The 21,382-nt window shown below is 37.3% G+C and overlaps 1 pseudogene; it reads right to left on the bottom strand.

Moving 5' to 3' along the window:
- The window catches only part of LOC150090517 (zinc finger BED domain-containing protein 5-like), a 78,166-nt pseudogene extending 77,266 nt beyond the window's left edge, over positions 1-900 (bottom strand).
- Between the last annotated feature and the right edge of the window lie 20,482 nt (positions 901-21,382).

Here is a 21,382-nt window from a genome sequence, read left to right as displayed (position 1 = left end):
GCTGCAGATCGCTCACTGAACCCGTCATTGTACTCTTTGATGAATCTTTCCCGAAACGGATGTTTTTAGTTTTCTGACTCAGTAGAGTTTGCGCCAATTTTTCGGATTGTTATCGTTGGTCTTTGCTATTTGATACCTGTCTTGCGTTCCTGATTCATAATTATGTGGTTCATTAGATTTCATATCTAAAAATTGGAGCATACATACACTGAGTGATCACTGAATTATGGCCACCTACCTAAGGCCACTTTTACGTGGCCTTAGGTAGGTGGTCATAATTTTTCGCCAATGAATTAATCGCTTCGTTGAATGACTTTATTAGTTACAGACTCATTGAATCTTTCATAGATTCAGCTGGCCTACAAACGTTCAAAAATGAATATAAAATTTAAAAAAATAATTGCAGATTTCTAACTGAAATTATTTGTTGATAATTATTCATTTCAGTTTTCACATTGAAAATACTGTTATGTGAATCGTTTCAATGGATCCATTAAATCCTTTCTCTTTCATTCCAGTCATTATCAATCTGTCAATTCCTTTTGAATATTTTCGGACGGATTGTGAAAGCTAAGCGTAGTAACCAGCGAACTACATTGAGCAAACCAAGATTATCCATATATATATATTTCTGTAGGGCCTTTCCAGCCCACAAATTTGTGATCGATAACGAATAGATGGGGAAAACATTAGTTCAGAGAAGTTCATTTCTTCAATAATTTATAAAAAAAGTGCAGAATAATTTCTGCTCTTTAAAAAAAAAATTAAAAACCAGAAACTTGCAGCAAGATCGTGATGCTGAAGGGAACGGGCAAAATATTTCAATGCAAGCTCAGAGCCGTCAGATAATGTGTCAGTAATCAGCACGCGATGTAACCTACCTCTGTGATACATCCCCATATTCTATGACTGTGTCGGTATTTTCAGATGGTAGAGGTACCCTTCTCGTAAGTAAATCATATCTGTGTCGGAAGTGGTAGCAGATTCTCTATGATTACGAAACTGAAGATTAGTTTTATATTCTGACACGAAGGATACTGACTGGGGTTATTGACTTTATCAGATCTTCTTCCTCGAAGAACTCTGCCTACAAGCGACTCGCCTTCCAGATCTCCCATCATGCTTTGGCGACATAGCTAAACAAGATTAGAAATTAGAGACGTCTCGTTAAAGGTGAGCAGCAGGCCTAGACTGAATTGGATTGCGTTCATCCACTTATCGCTAGACTGGATAGTTAATGACCTCCTGCCCTGCATCAAACGGCTGCAGATCACTCATTGAACCCGTCATTGTACTCTTTGGTGAACCTTTCCCGAAACGGATGTTTTTAGATTTCTGACTCTGTAGAGTTTGCGCCAATTTTTCGGATTGTTATCGTTGGTCTTTGCTATTTGATACCTCAGTCTTGGGTTCCTGATTCATAAATATGTGGTTCATTAGATTTCATAACGAAGAAATGGAGCATACATATATAAAAGGAAGAGACTCTTTAATACATTACATAGTGTCATTACAGATGTATTAAGTGATGTCCTGAACAGAGAATAACTTACTAGTTGTATATCTCTATTTATAACATAAATTACAATTAATTTGTTACATAACAAGTATAAAATTACTTTATGTATCAGGTAAAGATTTCTTTTTATTTCGAATACGAACCAAAATTAAAAATACTCGAAAATCATAAGTTCTAGTCGGGTAGCCATTATGCTAATTGATAACTAGTGGGTACAGTAGTGGATATAATCACCTTCCTCCCACAGTGAGTGCAAAAGGCCTAAATTCGAATTCCGTCAATAACTCGAGGAATTTTTATAGGCTTTTTATCACAATGTGGCTGTTAGTTGGCCTCAGGCGAGGATTGCATAGTTTTATCTCCCGGAAGGTCTGATTTTTTGTTTAGCAAACATGAAACTCGACCATGGGCAGTTCTACAGACAAAATTTATTGACACCTCATAGCCTTAGTTCACGGAGAAGTACCCGGCGTAGCTCAGAGAAATTCAAAACTATATTGAAGTAAAATGTTTTTAATGGAGAGAAAAGTACCGTTCGGGATTGAGAAAACTTGATGAATAGAGCTGCTCGATTCTTTCGATCATATATGTATATGTATAATTTTGTCGTTGGTGGCACCCAGGCTTACGCCTATCTCCACCTGTGTTCACTATATACAAAAGAAAATTCTCAACCGTATTGACCTGGCCTGTAAGGGTATTAGGCCTCTCTACCACCAGGGAACAGCCAGCAAATAGACAAACGCAACCCGGCTCCCGTCCCTGGCACAAGGAGCCGGGCCTGGGTTCACTATCTCATTCTGTGCAGTTAAACACAATCATCCTGGACCCACCAGTGAAGTGCAAGACTGGTGGGTGCCAGCACTTCCGCACCCAGGCTGCCCGAACCCGAAAGCCCTCAAACAAAAAAACCAAAAAAACCCACAAACATAACAAAAAAAAAAAGAAAAAAAACCACACGCGGAGACATACACATACAAACATAAAAAAACACACACAGACACACATGCGCGCGCACACGAAGACATACACATACAAACATAAAAAAATAATAAAAATAAAAAATACAATAAAAAAAAACACACGGAGACAATACACATGCAAATATAAAAAAAAACACAACGTATACATACACTTACAATATAACATAAAATATATATATATATAATAATCAACCCCAACCAAAACAATGTAACAAAAAAAACAGCGTTTATCCCCTACAGTAAGAAACAGTAACCTTCATTATTAACCCTTAATGTGTAATTGTAAGGAAATCCAGTGTCTTCTCCTCTTGAACACGGCAACACAATTGTTGCAATGCTTCGAATGTAAATTTACTAGCCAAGTAAGTACTTTCATTACCATGGTTAAAATCCTCAATTTGAGACATCAAACTTTCTCTTTGCACAGTATATAAATTACAGTCATAAAGAACATGGCTCCAAGTTTCAGGCAATCCACAAATACATAATGGAGAACTTGCCAAATTAAAATAATATGTAGATGCAAAATACCCGTTTAGTTTGTTAGCCACCTGAGCAGGATCCTCAACTGTTGAACCATCAATATCCAGTGGACCAATCTGATTCATCCCTTTCCTTCTAGAGTTTACATAGGTAAAGAACTCGTTTTTTTTTGTGTTCCTTTGCCTCCTTTGCCAAAGAAAGTTTAGTGAGCCATGGCCAGGAAGGACATATGATGTTTACATTGCCGTGAAAAACCATTTATTAATTGTATTAGAAAAAGTAATAGTGACACTGGGGACAAATAACCTAGTTACCTCTCCAGTGTCACTAGAATCCCATCTTTCTTGCCATTTACGTATCAACTGCTGTAATATATCCTTCCTGGCCATGGCCAAATCACTAGTTGGATCACAAGTAATGTTCATGAACGAGACAGTCACACCTTTCTTAATAAAATAACAATAAGCCCGATAAACTATACACAAATCCAGTGGTAAATGGCCAGCAAGCACCTGCATAGCATTGGTTGAAACCGTCTGCATACATTCATAATAGCATAAAGCATAGACCTCTGAACTGACCACAATTTCTGTTTAATCTTTACGATAATTACTCTGTGATACCACACAGACGCTCCATATGTTACAATTGGTAATAAAAAACAGCTTTAGTATAAATTGAGTACCCTTCTTTTCGAGCCCATTCCGACCTTGTTATTCTGGTTATAGCAGAGGTAAACATTTTAACTTTATCATGTAAATGATTTAAGTGTGACAAAAATGAAAGCTGTCGTCTGTTCTTAAACCCAAGTACGTACTTAATCTCTGCTACCAAGGGACTCTGTACCCCAATTAATTCTGGCTTTATGTTGCCTTAGGGGGACGCTGATAATTTAACTTCCCTTTTAAAAGCATCATTACTGTTTTAGTTCTGGAAATTACTAGTTTATCCAAATTAGCTCACTTGGCTAAACTGTCTAACCCTTGAGACAACCTGTTCTCTAACATTGACCTAGAATTACCCTTAACACATTACACCAAATCATCAGCATATGCAATTTTATGTACGTTTGGAACCTGTAACTGTAACCATAGGTTAAGCACCAGGTTCCAAAATAGTGGTCCCAATACAGATCCTTGTGGGCGGCCTCTCCCAAGACTTCTCTCATATTTTAAATGCTTTTCCTTAAGTATAATTTTTCCTTCAGTTAAATAGCTTGGTATAGTTTGATACAATAGTATTGGACATTGCATTTCCCTAAGTGGCATTAGAATACTGTCATGCCAGACAGTGTCAAAAGCACCAGTAAAATCTATAAATACAGCCAGAACATATTTTTCTGTAGCCTCCCTAGTAAAAGACATTAAATCATCCTCAGCAGAGTGTGCTTTCTTAAAACCATATTAACATGGCAACCCTTGTATCCATTACCTGATTAATCCTTAAAAACAACAGTCTTTCAAATACTTTGCCAAGATTAAGCAAAAGAGAGAAATAGGCCTATAGCTCCTTAGATCATTCAGTGCCTTGCCTGGTTTCTGAAAAAGCTTTACCAGTTCCATCTTCCAGATTCCAGAATTCTTTCGATCAAGTTTCTCTTTCACAGGGATGAAAAGTTTGTATCCATTTAGTCTTCGACTTTTCCCTTAAAAGAGGATATGCAAATTTTGTTTCGCTGCTATCTGTAGGATAGGATTCAAGTAGATAATGAACAGAGAAAGATTTGGCCAACGTTCACCAGATTAACTTCTCTAAGCAGCGAAATGTTAGTGTGCTACCATGTCATATGAAAAACGACCTGTAAAATTAGTGTCTGTGATTTTCATTATTTTCAAACAGTTTTTAGCTACAAAGTTTTTAATATTTTTGGATTTACTGTTTTAAAAACATCAGTAAAGAATCAATAAAGACTTCGCGGTAATTAAGCAATACGTATGAGCCCTCTGAACAGTGCAGACAGGCGGCTAGAACAGCTCATGGAGGTTTTGTCAATGACATATAGGAATTTTGGCAACAGGGATAAGGAAGTGATTATCCCTTTGTGTAAAACAATGGTTACGCCACTCGTTGAGTACTGCATACAGGTCTGGAAGCCTCATTTTAGGAAGGATGTGGGTCTGTAGAAACGGATGCAGAGAAGAGCAGCGAGATTAGTGAGGGGGGAAAAGGGTACTTTTACCAAGAAAGCTTTTAGTTTATGGAAACTAGGCTCCAGCGAGGGATCTCATTGAGCGTTGAAGGCTTTGAATGGATTGAGTGAGGTAAATGCTGATGTAATTCTCCTCTTGCTCAGACTACACGCGAGAGGGCATAAATTTAAATTGGGGAAGGATGTTTGCAAGATAGAGGTGCGAATACATGAGGGTAGATCATTGTTGGAACAAAACTCCATCTGATGTTGTGGAAGTGGGTAGTTTGAATAAGTTTGAGGAAGAACTAGAGAAACTATTGGAGGAGAAGAATTCACTCGATACTATAAATGATTATGTAGCAAATGCTATTTACTATAATAACATTTTGAAATTTTTATCGAAGCTATTGATATATAAGATATTTTTTTAATTTAAACATTTGTAAATAATACTGTCAACAACTAAAATGTTTGGTAATAAAATTAGTCAATTTCGACCAATATTAATATGCTAACTACGAAGATGACAGTTAAAATGGATATTAGCTCTATAGTTTTGACGATACTGTGCATGTCACCTTCAGCGCGTGTTATCTTGATACTTAGGGAAATTTGGCCTTGGGGCACAGTTTGTGTGGCAACATTGCAGCCATTGGTGTTGAGGCACAGTCAGTCTGAGACAGGCATCTGTCCGTGCTACACTTGTTTCCGACTAAGCAAAAACTTACAATTTAGCATGCCGCGTAAGTGTGTAAATAATGCAGGTCATTTTTGTTATGTTTGTAGTGAAGTGATATTTGCATCGCAGAAGATTGCCATTCCTCCGATAATAATAATAATAATAATAAAAAAAAAAAACATACAACTGTTATTTTTCCTGCAAGGTTGGGGACCAAGACAAAAAAAAAATTATGATATTAGGGTTCCCTGTAAATGACTACATCTACCCGTAGATTTATTTTGTCTCTGTAAATTGCATGTGTTCTCTGGTCGAATTGCCTATTTGCTGGACAAAGAAACCTTGCTATCTACGCCTGAGACAGAGTGAAAAAAGCCCATTAAAGTTCCTCGCGTCATCGATGGGATCCGAATCCGGGCCTTTTTCACTCGGTGTGGGTGAAAACGATACCACTCTGCTACCCCTGCAGACAGTCCAAGACAAAAGCTGGGCGCCTCATATTTGTTTCAATACTTATGCTTCTTCTAATCTCTGCAGCTGGTTAAATCAGAAAGGCCGCTTAATGCCTTTCGCCGTGCCTATGATATGGAAAGCGCTTTTAGATCGTATAATGGCCTGTTATTTTTATTCGGTACCACCTTTTCAGCAGGAGATTTCCAAGAAGAAAAAGTGGACCTTAAGTTACCCGAATATACCATCTGCTATTCGACCGGTACCCCACAGAGAAAGACTTCCCGTTCGTGAGCACACCAGCTGAATATGTTTTAGAATCTGATGAAGAGTGAGGTGATGGCCGAGATAAAACACCTGAACCCTCCACATCAAGAGATCCAGATTTTATTTCCAATTTATCCTCTGTAGAAGTACACAAAAATATGCAAAATGAATTAAATGATCTTATCAGAGGCCTTTATTTACCAAAAAAAATCAAAAATTATTATATTAGGGCCGTAATTTCTTACATATACCCGTATATGTATTATGTTATAAATTGCGTGTGTTCTGTGGTCGATTTGCCTGTTTTGCTGTACGAAAAACCCCAGTTTCTGGAAAAAACCTTGCTATCTACGCCTGAGACCGACTAACTCAGCCACGGAGTGAAAAAAGCCCATTAAAGGTGGGCGACAGGATTCAAAACCGGGCCTTTTCCACCCGGTGTGAGGAGGACGATGACGATACCACTGTGCTACTGCGCAGACACCAAAAAAATACGGCAGAACTTTTAGGCTCAAGACTGCAATAGTGAAATATCCTTCAAGGTAATGATAAAGTGTCTGTTTACCGTGCCGCCAAGTGGGTTTTACCCAGTTTTTAAAATGGAAAATAACTTTCTTACCTGCACTGACATCAATGATTTGATGAACTCATTTAATATTGACCACAACCCTCAAGACTAGAGGCTCTTTATAGATTCTTCTAAATATTGTATTATTGCAAGTAGTATTGCTTTGAGTTTAAAAGCAATACTACATAATGGCAATGCACTACCACTAATTCCAATAGGCCATGCAGTATATATGAAAGAACCATAGGAGATGATAACATGAAGCTTCTTATTGAATCCATCAACTACAATGAGTACCAATGGCAGATCTGCCGTGAATTTAAAGTTATTGCTATCTTGTTAGGAATTCAGCAGGGAAACAAAACTTTGCCGTTTTCTTTGCGAATGGGACAGTAAAGCATTGTCTTTTCTTGCGTAATCAATTACTTCAATTACTCGATGCAGGTGTAAAAAAGACCCAGATGTGGGGTACAAACGACAGGCGAAGAAGAAGAAGAATCGTAAAGTGTGAATCAAGTAATATTATGTATTTTTCTGATCAATGTGATTTGCCTTTTTTTTTCAACAACTAAAAATGCAGATATTTTCAAAACTTAAGCAAAATAATTTTTTTAATGCTGATTTCTCAACTCAGCACATGCAAAACAATACAGAAAAAATACTTTCATCAAAGAAACAAAAAAATATTGAAAATTTGTTGACCAGTGTTATCAACAGAGATTTATTGCAACTATTTTCTTTATGCATGGTCGGATGATAACTACAATGTCTCATGGTAAATATTTTCAGAATTTATATTCTCGTGTTTCATTTCTTAAAAAAAAGATTTAAGTCTATCATTTTCCATGCCATTATTGGAATACACTTTCAAGAACTTTCCCGGGTAATTGAATCCACACTCATCATTTTGTGTTTCATGATTTTGATAGATGGAGAGAAAGCTGCTCATGGAGTTGCGCAGTCTTCTTTGACCACAAGATGTATTAAAGAAAAAAAGGAATGTCTCGCCTGCTAATTCACAATCCGATTAACTAGAAGCCAAGCTTAATTTTATATTCCGTTTTTCTCAAGAAAAGTACATTGTATCCAAGGAAATTTGCTTTTTTATTCAGAAAAAAGCCGGGAGTATCTAAGCAAGTTGTGGTAAAGGTATTTGGCTTTGTCAGCTCCACAATTATTTCTGAAAAGTGTTTAATGAAAGTTGACAGCAGACGGCGCTACATGTGCAAGCGAATATCTTCTAACGCTCTCCTAGGAACGAGAACTTTTGATGTTCAAGTCGGAATTTTTGTAGCCACAGGCGATGTGTGATGCTTTCAATTACATTAGCTGAATGTATTCATTCCCTACCTCTTTCTCTCCCCGTTATCGTTCTTTCTTCCTTTCTTGTCTAATGCTAATGTCGGCTCTCTTTTTCATTCCCCACTCACTGTATTAAGGAAAAAAATGAAATTACGGTCAGCTACATGCCGTATGTTCTGCAGACAGATTGTTCTCCGTGCTTGAGGTGAACACAGTTTATAACATGCGTGCTGTTCTGTGACACACTGGTCTCAGCTTCAACAACAAATGAATATCATTCCGAATGGTGTACATTGTATCATAGAGGGGCGTGAACCTGTATGGTTGCCTCCACTGTGTTCCATGCTGCTCATGCAGCAACGCTATCCATGGTAGTAATGTATATCCCTGGTTTGACCTTTCTGCTCCATACTGCATCACTTCATAGAACTCAGGTTGCAGCCGGAGCGATGATCCGTTTCCATAGAAACGGCATGAGGTGTTCTCCTTACTGTTGCACACGGGAAGTCTGGCAGACCGGAGGGCTGCTCACGCACGTGTGAATCACTAAGGGTTCAGAGAACATGAGAGAGAGAGAGAGAGGGAGAGAGAGAAAATTGGCAGCAATGGTATCTTAGTTGAGTTTAGAGGCAATTGCCAGAAAATTTCGCCGTCTAGCTTCCACTGTTTCAAATGCACCACAGACGTCTGTCCATTCATCGGTAGGTTATCCTCGGAAGACAAACGTTGTCAATAGTCTCTACTGGCTGTAGAAATATGTGATCGCTTTACTTTTCACAAGTTCGGTCCTTACTGAAAGGCTGCAAAGCTTTCAGATGAACAACGGATTGGCTAAAACTCGCTGCTGAAAATGAGAATCACTTTGCGCACTGATTTTCCGTTTGATATTGAAAACAAATTGGACATTTAGTTATATAACCTTAACACCTGAAATTTGCTATCAGCTTAATGAAACGTTCCTCTATGTTTAAATCATTATCAACCTAATTATCTTAAACTGTTCCTAATTATCTTTTACTTCTACCAAAATTATGAAATCATTAATGATCCTTATTATTAAACATCTTTGAGTTATCCTTAAACGGTTGTTAAGTATAGTTAACATTTTATTGAGTTATCTTTAAATTGTAGTTAAAGTTTCTTGAATTATCTTTAAAATGTTCTTTTTGTATCCATAAACAATCTTTTTAATTAATCCTAAGTTATTTACCCGTGCTGAATTTTTCATCATTAAATAAACTCTCAGTTATCTTTTAAATTTTACTAAAATTATCCTTAAATTTCGAAATAATAAAATAACTGATGCTGTTTTGTCCTTTTCGCCACGAGTTGCCTTCGTATTGCTACTACTGTCGCACCGCTTTTAACAAATGCCATCGTCAAATGATCAATCTGCAATTTATTTAAAAGGCGAGATACTATTACGAATTCGGCAAAAGGTAATTTAAATTATCCTTTACTTAGCCTTTGTCTTCTGGAATAGCATAATGGTTATACTCGTAATCGTCGTCCTCGCATCGGGTGGACAAGGCCATGGTTCTTCGTCAGTGACGCGAGGAACTTTTATGGAGTTAATGTGTATCAGGCGTGGATGGAAAAGTCCCTTTCCCCGGAAACTCGGGTTTTCTACCAGAAAAATAGACAAATCGGCCTGGGAACACGCACAATTTAACAACATTAATAGATGAGGTAATCCTTGGGTGGCCCTAATATGACAGATTTTTTTTTTAAATTAACCTCTGATGTGTTTACTGCAAGTTGGATACAATAACGGCCTACGTGCCGAAGAAATCGGTAGCTCACTCTTGCTCTATGAAAAATGCAGAATACCAAACATCCTGTAAATCAACATTTTTTCAAAATGTTTGGCTTTTATACTTTCCTATCTTATTCATCACTCAAATTAAATTCACGTTTTCTGCGTACTTTCCTTGTTTATAGATCTGTTATGTAGTTTTTTTATAATAATCTAAGTCCTTCATTTAAAAGGTAATTTGTATCATTTTGTTATTGTTTGAGTTGTTGTTGTTGTTGAAGGTTTTGGCATAAGGGCTATAGTGGCCATATTATGTCTTTCAAATTATTAATATAATAGTTTCAACTGTGTAAGTTTTTAGAGGTGAGAGAACATCCTTATCTTATACATCTAGGTTTGCTTCATTTTCCAAGATGTGCTTCATTGTAATAGGAAACTTCTGTCAGATGGGAATGTTTCTAACCTTTCTGCTGATAATAGGAGCAGTCAATTAAAATATGTTTTACTCTGAGAACATTAGTCAGTGAATACACCATGAAGGGCCTTCGCTTCTGATAAGGTAAAGATTAGTTAAACGAGAGTGTCCAAAGCTCTTGCAAGAACCACTTCTCTTCTTGCTTTTCTGGTGCTGGAGGTCCAGAAGGATGGCTGGATCTTAATTTCCATAAATTTATTGTTGCTACGTCTCCATATATTTTTACATTTGGAGGTTTTTTTTTTTTTTTTTTTTTTGTTAGTTGTTGGCACATCGGCTTCTGTAGCCATATTGTACCTCCCAAGGTTTTTGCATTTTCTACTCTGATCCAAGCCCGAGGTGGGATTCGAACCCGCGACCTTTGGTTTGCCAGGCAGGCACTTTACCCATCCGGCTAGCCTGGTCGGCTCCATTGGGAGTAGTAGGCCTTTCGTATAATGGTTTTGCAGTCGTGGACAGGAATCTACATATCAGTTATATTTGAATTTATTGGTTGTTTTGCTGCCTGATCTGCGTTTTCATTTCCGAGTATTCCACAATGAGCTGGGATCTAGCAGAATACCACTGTATGTTGTTTGTCTTCAGCTGGATCAGTTCTGATTTGTTTCAGCAGGGGTGGTAATTGTGTGTTTCATCCTGAGAGCTAAGCAGATGGAAAAAAGAGCTAGGTTTCATTAAGAGCTAGGTAGATGGCAAAAGGTTCTGTTGAGAAATTGCTGAACTCTGCTGGTAGAGAAGGAAAACAATGAAAGCAGGTAAGACTTGTTTGCGATATGCAGAACACTAATTTAGTGTTGTCTACGTATTGCTTTGAATTTATAAAGTTTTCAGAGTAGTTTTGTTGTGTTTAACATAAGAAAGCTACCAAAAAAAAAAAAAAAACATAAGAAAGTTTGAAATATGAAACACCATTAATAAAAATGGAGTTTTTTTAATACTAACAGTTTGCATTCCCTAAATTATTACTCGCTATCCTAAGGAGGGCGCTTGTAGTTTATCAAACTTCCTCATGAGAAACGCTGATAACAAACGGCGAAATGGATTTCTTCATTATATTTTTTAGGTATTTTATCGAAAGCTATTTACATTATTGGACCTATTATGGTTTTCTTTTCCTCGATGAATAAAATATATCCGCTTTCTTCTTCTTCTTCTACTTGAACGGTACTATAGATAACTCAGCTGCAATAGACGGGTAGGTTTTCGCTTCGAAATGTTTCTCTTTTAAGTTAGCTTGAAGCAATCTTAAAAAAAAAACAAGTTGGAGTTTAATCATTGATGCATTTACGTATCCATTATAATGATTAAAAAAATAGGCTTTTTTTTTGTGACGAGGCGAAGCATTCTCAGCGAGCACAGTGGTTACCCTTGCTGTCCTTCCATATCATTTGAAAAAGGTTTAGGTTCGAATTCCATCCAGATGAGAGAAGAGGAATGTTTTTGGCCTTTTCACACACACAGTGGCCCAGTTAGTCGGTCTCGGAATAAGGTTGCATGATCATAGAATATTCATAACTTCACAATCACAGTCCTTATCTCCTTGTCATTTTGGTTTGGTACATAAGCAGAAAAACAATTGACATCGGTTTTTCATAGCATTTCGCTTCGTTCCATCGCGACTTTCCATAACGAACTGCCCAACCCGATCTATTATAACAAAGAGGTGTTGTTACCAAGAAGGATTCGGTTCTGCAAATTGCAGCGTCTTGAGACCAGGCACCTGTGAGATGATCTGATTGAAGTGTTTAAGGTTTTGAATGGCTTGAGCAAACTCAGTGCTGACGGGATTCTCCCTTTTGCTCAGACTATGCACATGAGGGAGCATAAATTCAAATTGAGGAAGGATGGGTGCAGAATAAATGTGTAGAAGTTTGTGTTCAGCCAACGGGTGGTTGATTGCTGGAACAAGCTTCCATCCTTTGTCACGGAAATGGATGGTTTGAATAAATTCAAGGAAGAACTAGAAAAACTATTGAAGTGATAGATTGGAGTGATTTAATACTAATATTAAATATTATTCTCAGGTACAACGGTTTCTAAAGGTACAGTTGAGTTCACATTCATGCTTTGATTCCATCTATCAGGAAGTGATCGCCCAGAGCCCGTCACGTTTAGCGGGGAGGGAGATTACAACCTTGGTACGCAGCTGTGTGCTTGTCGACTGTATCGTTAAAAAAGTAGGACACAACACGGTGCTGTCCACATCATAATGTGTGGAGTTGCTGTCTGCTTCAAAAAATACCAATCAATTTCTTTGAAAATAGCGCATTCGTGTCCGAAACAAGTGTACACACTAAGGCAAAAAATAAACAACTCTGATAGCTACCAATCTTCCATTGGCCTGATCCACTTAAGAACTGACGGTTAGTTTACCCTATTATTGCCACATTACGTATGAAACGCATGTAAAGGATTGTTTTCTAACGCGGAGGAAGCAAAAATTTTAACTGAACCCTTCTTAACTGCTATGTCCACAGCGACTAACTAGAACAGCTTTTCAAGGCTGCCACTCTGAACTTTTTTTTTTTTTTTGACAAAAACTCTGCTGGTGAAAATACTTCCAATACACTGATTAAAGTGAATAAAGGGATAACATATTACACCCGAAGTCGTACGATTCATCCAATCACTGGCTGCTGTTTTCGCTCCTATTCATTCCATCCTTCATTAATTTTTCCTTTTCTTTACTCATCTAATCCCAATATAACTAACTGGAAAATATTTTTCATTTCTACTTTCTTTGGCTTCTAACCAAGTATTTTTTCTTAAGAGAGCTCTCAGAGAAAGTCACTTGGCCGTTCTTAATCAGCTCGATTTTTCGAACCTCTCTCTCTCTCTCTCTCTCTCTCTCTCTCTCTCTCTCTCTCTCTCTCTCTGGCGCCTCCGTAGCCAGGTGGGAAGGAGCAGCAGTGCGTACCACACGCTTCTTGATTAGACCGGGGTTCGAGCCCGTCACCACCAAATACGGAGTATGCGGAAAGGTCAAGGAATGACCACCGCACCGGAGCAATATGGCCTTAGTTGCTAATGCTCCTAAAAACCAAATAACAATAACAAATAACAATAACTCTCTCTCTCTCTCTCTCAATACAACAGGCCAATAAAATGAGAAAAAAAAAATGAGGCAAAGTCACACGATTACTATTCACGACGATGAACATTAGAATTTTTAGCGAATCTAAGATTTGTAAAAAGGGCAACGACAGCGATCTATGCAATTTAATTGTGATCTGAAATCGGATTTTTAGGAGAGGGAGGGTGAAAAAAATATGTATCTATTCAACATTTTAAATGTACTCATCGATGTAAAGGGGTTAGATTAAGTCTCAGGCTTTATTTACACTCGTCTGGTTGCAAAATATGATCACATGTTGCTTGTAGTCCTACAATTCTTACAAATTGTAGAAATCTGCGTCAAGAATATTTGTAATTAGAAATCTTGACAGTTGTAGGCATTACTTGATAGGGCAGAGGGCAGGCTTTGCTCTAAGAACTCGATGAACTCTCTGTAGCATCTCCATTCAGTGGTTTCCGAGCGTTACTCTCCTGGGTTTTTTTCCACACCATGGCTGTGTTAGTTTATTTCAGGCGTGGGCTGCAAAGATTTCCCCTCCAAAAACTTGGATTATTTTCGTCCAGAAAAAAGCTGGCAAACCGACTAAAGAACACACGCAATTTACAGAAATTACACTTGATGATGTAGGAGCTACTGCTGGAGTAATTCATAACTTAAAAATTATTTTGTTTGGCCATTTTAATGATCTCTATGAACCGTGCTCTATCAATATGTGTAGTTTAATTAAAATAACCCTGGATGTCTGCAATTCTGAATGACTCCAACGTTCGTAGGCAATCAACTTCAAAAGCCAAAGTTCGTCTGCGAAGGTGTTACAGATGATGCTCATATTCATATCATATATGTGGTGGATAATTATTTTGATATTGTATATTTAATAGTGGTATTCATATCCGAGATGTGTAGTCAGTGCTTTGTCTTATTGTAGAATCTCTGCATGCAGTTTGGCCCTATGAAAAATTAGCTTGGGATCATAAGCTAACTTCACATCAGACAGAGAGCGCCTACACCGATGAGCTAAAACATTATTACTACCTACCTCCTAATATGCTGTTGGTCCTCCATGTGCAGCCAAAACAGCTCGTACCCGGCGAGGCATGGACGCTACAAGATTTCTGAATGTGTTTTGTGATATTTGGTACCAACACGTAACCAGCAGATCCTCTAACTGCTAGGTCCGTGGTTGAGACGCCGCTGATCGGAGTTCCTGTTTCAACACAAACCACAGATGCGCGATGGGATTGATGTCTGGGGAATTTGGAGTCCAGGGCAATACCTAGAAGTCTTCCTTATGTTCCACGAACCAATTTCGAACAAAATCCGGGCGGTGTGGCATGGCGCATTATCCTGCTGAAAGGCGGCACCGCCAGAGAGGAAGACCGTTGCCATGAAAGGTGTACCTGGTCAGCAATGATGTTTAGGTAGGTGGTAGACGTCAGAGTTCCCGGCACCTGGATGACCTGGTATCCCAGCAGAACATCGCCCGAAGCATGAAACCGCCGCCACCGGCTTTTCGTCCCATGATGCATCCAGGCGCCATCACTTCCCCAGGTAAACGACGCACATGTACCCGGCCGTCCACATGGTCCAATAGGAAACGTGATTCATCGGACCAGACGACCTTCTTCCAATCACTCAAGATCCAGTTTCGATGCTCGCGTGTCTATTGTAGACACTGTCACCGGTGAACCGTGGTTTCATGGGCACTTGTAGCGGCTACGCAGCCCAATTTTTAGCAGGGTTTGATGTACTCTGTGTTGTGACACGTTACTCCCGTCACCAACATTCCAATTACCGGCTAGTTGTGCCACAGTCGTCCTTCTGTTGCCACCTACCATCCGGGAGAGTCTTTCCTCACCTCGAGCATCGATGAGCCGTGGTCGTCCAACACCTCGCCGGCGGTTCGTGTGTTTCCCCTCTTCGGACCACTTTCGGTAGGTACTAACCACGGCTGACCATGAGCATCCCACGAGCCGTGCCGTTTCAGTTATGCTCTGACCCAGTCGTCTGGCCATTACAATTTGGCCATTGTCAAACTCGGTTAAGTCCGCTACCTTTGCCATCTGAAGAACAAAAGTAACATTGATTAACGGAGCTCAATATCGAGTGTTTGCACAAAGGTACCTCCAGCATATTTGACACAATAAACACGTCACATCTGCCACCCTTTTGGAAAGGTCTGGCCGTCTATGAAGCAGGAATTTCTAAAGTCCTCTGTAATCATGTAATGAAACTGTAGCAGCCGATCTCTAGCAGAGGGTGAGAGGTTCCCTCCGTAAGTTATTCCGGTTTTCCAGCCGACAACCTGCAACTTCTGCAGACAAATATACCCTCGCAGATTGCACAGTAAATATATTCAGTATGCTCTCCACATCGAATGAAAAAGGCCTGAATCCGTTAAGGACGCGAGGAAATTTTATGTCCCTTTTTTTTTTTTTTTTTTTTTTCATAACGTGGCCGAGTTAGTCGGTCTTCAGCAAGGTGTCATGGTTTATCTTCCAGAAGTTTGGGTTTTCGTCTGGAGAAAAACAGAGAGTGAAGATAACTAATAAAATATGCATAATAATTACATAAAAATTGATCAAATGAGGATGTTGCCACACAGCTTGCAAAACCGGCCTCTCATCAGGTGCCAACGGCCGGAACTGTAAACAAAATAACAACGTCGTGTCTTCATTTCTGATGTAAACCACAAGCCAATGGAAAAAAGCATAAACCTAAATGAAAATGAAATATTTTCAGTTATCAATATAAATGAAAGTGGGGATAAAAATTTTTAGTTGCCAAATTAAAGAAAGATGTAAAATAACTAGAATTAAAAGGGGAATATTTTAGAAAATGGCTTCTGAAATTTACAGTTGACACAATGAAGACGCAAAATTAAAACCGGAAATAATAATAACTGAAATTTCTAGAAACATTTTAGCCTAATACGAGTTAAACTAAAGAGATTTTAAAACAAAAATAGAAGTAAATATAGAGATAAATATAGAGATATTACAAATATAGCAATGTGAATTTATAATAACTGAAACAGAATTTTGGCCAATGAAATTATACATAGGCAAAACTGTAAACAAGAGTTTGCAGCAAAAATAAAAGGAAATAATAGCGGCACCTGAAAATAAATTTTTTATCAGAATCTAGAAATTTCGAAGAGTAAATAGCATGTTATGTATTTTTTCAGGGAGAGAGGGAGATATGTTATAATTGTTATGTCGTTTACTGTATTTTTTGCATATACAAATATTTGGATATTCCAAGTTTATTTTATTAGTGTTTCTTTTCTGAATTTTAATATTGCGTTATTTTACTTTGTTTTTGCGAACTGTGCACAAAAAAGTTTTAACCATTAAGTTGTAAGGGTTTTTGCTGGAAGTATAAAATAATAATTATTAATTTTCTATTTTTATGTTTTTCAAATACGAATAGATATATTCGTATTTGTATCTGGAATAGATATGGATATGAAAAAATATGTTTATTTGTAACCCCTAATACATAGATACACTTAACGAATTCTGCAGTTTCTGTTGTCGTATAATTTATACATTAATAACAGTAATCCTTTATTTGCAAATATGAAATAACCTTAAAATAAATTCGCTTGTATCTGCACCCCTTGACATAAGATTGGTTTACAAGACAATTGAGATTAAATATAAAGTAAACAATTAAATAAAATTTTTAAAAGTTTAAAAATTCAAACCCAGAGTAAGAATGGTTTCGATTTTAATGATGAACTAGATATTCGCGAAGGATGGATAAGTTGATCATTTAATTCTCGGAATGGACCTACCGTAATTTTAATCTTCCTCGTGAGATCTGCTGGTGCTTCCTGCTTTCGAAATAATCTCCTTCGAAGTAGGGATATTTGCGCCATCGATGAACCCACTCCTAGAAGCACTCTCGGAAGCCATTGCTTGATAAGCCTTTGAGTGGTCGTTGTGGCCACAGTTCTCGACCTTCCATGCCACTTGAAAATCGCATTTTCTTCAAACACTTGTTTTCGTAAACCTCTGACATTTCTCTCGTAGTCTCTTTAGCATTCATATAAAAAGAACACAATGGCGAATAACAAACATTGCTCACTCTTCAAGCCTTCCATTATGCAGCTCACAAAACGGTTTGCATTAATATCATGTGATGTAAAGCCATTTTGCAACCAAACAAGGTGTCAGAACTTGCAGCTCTGTAGCATATTCCTGGACATAGTCTCCTGCCCTATATTAACATTTCGTCGATACTTGAGTGTTTGTACGGTGGCGCTGTCATTCCGCATATTAAATGATCAACCTTTAATCTATATAGTTTCAAATATACAAATAATCAGTAATACCAGTAAAAATTTAATTTCACAAAAGTTGAATAATTAATTACTATCTACGATTCATATGTCAAGGCATTTCAGTTGTCTCGAGTGCACAATTTTTCATTTCATTTCAGATTTTTTTTTGTTTTTTTTAAATTTAATCTGATGATTTTGTATATAAAATTGTGCAACTTCCTATTGAGCAACATAAGTCTTCTCCTGGATTTTTATGCATCCTAGAATTTTCGAGGAATCTTCCGCAATAGAAATTGAAAAAGCTTACAAGACAGCAATAGAGCTGGTTATGTCTTTCCTGAAATATTTGCCACTCAAAGTAATCCAGAAGGATTTTAAAAGCAGAGATGTTTAAGTAAGAAAAACAAATCACCAAAAAGAGATGACTGAGTGTAACATGTTCAAATAATAAAGTTAAAGGAACCTTATTTTAGATTTTGCTCACTTTGATGCAAAATTTTCAATTTGTTTTTGTTATCAAGGTTTCTTTTATATAAAAAGTGAATATTTACGTATTATAATCCTTTTCATAATCCACATTTCATATTTATGTTTTATGTTTTTATTTATAATTAGTTGAGTTCAAAGAAATACTGTGAATATTTTTAAAAAATTTTTGACTGTTAGGTTAATATCTCTTTTTAAGTGCATTAGCATACATTCCAGTCACATAGTTCCTTGAGGAGCTGTTGTGGCCACCAACAAATTTCTCCAACAACACCTAGTGGATGAATTTTCATGACTTTTTTTTTTATATTTGGATCTTTTACAAAGATTTGTAAAGCCATCCCAAATTTAATTAAAATCCAACAATTATTATTGTATTTCTTTGTCCGTCCTCATGTAACAATTCGACTCCTAGTGAATGAATTTTCATGAAATTTTATATTTCGCTCTTTAGAACGTTGTATGTTGACCCTTTCCAGATTTCATTAAAATCGAACCAATAGAAATCTGACAATTATTTTTTTATACGTATCCCATAGGCTATCCATATATTGTATATTGGAATTAACTATATGATGTAAGGAAGCCTGAGGCTTATACTCCACCAGCCAAAAAAAAAATTCTCAATTACCCTGAGAGAGAAAGAGAGAGAGAGAAGTAGAAGGGAATCACCAAGAAAGAGAAGAATGATGATATCCACCTCAGGACCCTGGGTGTGCCAATCCCATACTCACCAGATGTGAGCCCCTGGAATTGAATCACTGGATGTTACATTTGTTGCTATGTGCTGGTTGGAAGAATCAATCGACAATGTAGCGGATACGCCGGAAACGAAATTTTCTCGTTTCGAAAAAAGTCACTACTTTTTACTTTTTTTTGTTATAAATCATGGTTTGATTTGATTCTGGCGCAACAGCAACCTAGGTTATAATGCGCCAACCATATAAATCATGAATAATTACTATTTGCTACCCTGCCTGAAATGTCTCACATATGATTTATAATGTGGTTTTTTTTTTTTATTTCTTTTAGAATAAAATTTAAAATCGCGAATTAAATATTTCTTCGATTTTTTTTCTTGAAAACGTTACATAAAATACTCTTTGCTATTTAGTAAATATCTACTCCTGAAAATCATAAAATATTTACTGTCCTATCTAAAAATTTATGAACTTTCGGCGTTATTAATCTAAACGATTAAAATTCGAAAATAGTATTTCCATTTGGATCATAAAAACTGAAATGATATTTTAAGTTTTAATACAGCAGTTTGTGTTACTTGTCGGGGGAAATATTTCGGAAAAATTAAGGAAAACGATCAGTTACCGTACAATCATTAGAGATCCACTTTCTAATAGTCTATATAGTCTTTATGAATTATTTAAATGCTTAATGATTATCTACCATGAATCATTATACTAATACATGATCTCAAGTAAATCTGAAAATCTTATTTGAATTTTACTTTTACTTCTTTAATTACCGGTAGCTTATAATGTCTTAGACAATCGAACATGCATATATTTTAGTTTTATGTTTAAGGCATTTCGCTGAATTTTAATACCCTAATGTTTAGCGACGTGCTTATTTTGTTTATTACACAAACAGAAGTTATTCCTTTCAGGCACTCGACAGACATTTAGGTTTACATTTGGGACACGTGAAATTTTGGGTTCGTCTTCATCTTGGACAAAGTGAAAAAAGTGCAGTTTCGTAAGAAGTGGGTGCAGTGGGACATCCATTAATTGTTTATAGTAGGGTTTTAGGAGCATCAGCGACTAAGGCCATATTGCTCCCTGTATATTGTCTGTAAATTGCGTGTTCTCTGGTAGATTTTCGGTTTTTTGGACGAAAACCTGGAGTTTCCGGGAAAAAAAACCGTGCTACACTCGCCTGAGACGAGTGTAGCTCAGCCACTTTGCGAAAAAGGTCCTAAGAGTTCCTCACGTCATCGATGGAACTCGAACTGAAGTATTTTCCACCTGGTGTGGGGAGGACGGCGATCCTACCAACTGTCCTACCCACGAGGGCATCCATTAATTATCTGATTTCTTCATACAGAAAGGATTTTAGGGATTAACAAAATACGTCAAAGACAGTAAAGAGATTAAGCTCGGGTGATATCCTAGCAGAAACTGCAAATCCCAACCATTCAGGCATCTAGAGCAGCCATTCTCAACGGGGGCCACAGGACATTTAAAGGGGATCACAAACGGAAAACTGTAATATGGGGCCAAGGTTTATGGGGGGGCGAGTCATGGAAACTGAATGGATTAAACATTTTTAGAGGGAGGAAAAAGTCTTTGCTGCTAGGATAATTTTTTCTTTCTCCCAGTTTTATGTAGGGGACAGGAGGAGAGACATTGAACTAACTCTTGTAAGAAGTGCATTCGTTCTGTAATAGTTAATTTTTATTACTTTCAGCAATAATTTTACCCCTGAGTTCCTCGGCAAAAAAAGAAGTGTCGGCAGTATTCAATGGAACACAGCGTATGGTTTTATTACATCTCTGCAAAACCCTTCGCTGCCCATGTGTTTGACTTGTATGAATACACTTTCAAATGAAAGCATGAGGCCAGGCAAGCTAAAACAACATGTAGAGACTTGACATAAGGGGAAGAAAGATAAACCCTTGGATTACTTCAAAAACATTCGAGAGAAGGCCAACGCTCAAACAGATATTTACTCAAACGTCACAGAAATTAGAAAACGGTCTTCTTCCATCATACAAGATTAGTAAATTTATTGCTAAAAGTGGAAATGCTCATAAGATCGCTGAGTCACTTATTTTGCCTTCAGTGTCCATAATAATATCTGACATCATTAACTTAAATGCCAAAGAAGCTATTCAGGCCATATTTTATTTGGCAGATATGTTTGACAAACTTAATTCATTAAACAAGACCTTACAGGGTAAAC

This window comes from Mastigoproctus giganteus, chromosome 1 (genome assembly GCF_048544385.1).
Source record: "Mastigoproctus giganteus isolate SK-2022 chromosome 1, ASM4854438v1, whole genome shotgun sequence".
NCBI lineage: Eukaryota > Metazoa > Arthropoda > Arachnida > Uropygi > Thelyphonidae > Mastigoproctus > Mastigoproctus giganteus.
This window is presented reverse-complemented; position numbering and strand designations above follow the sequence as displayed.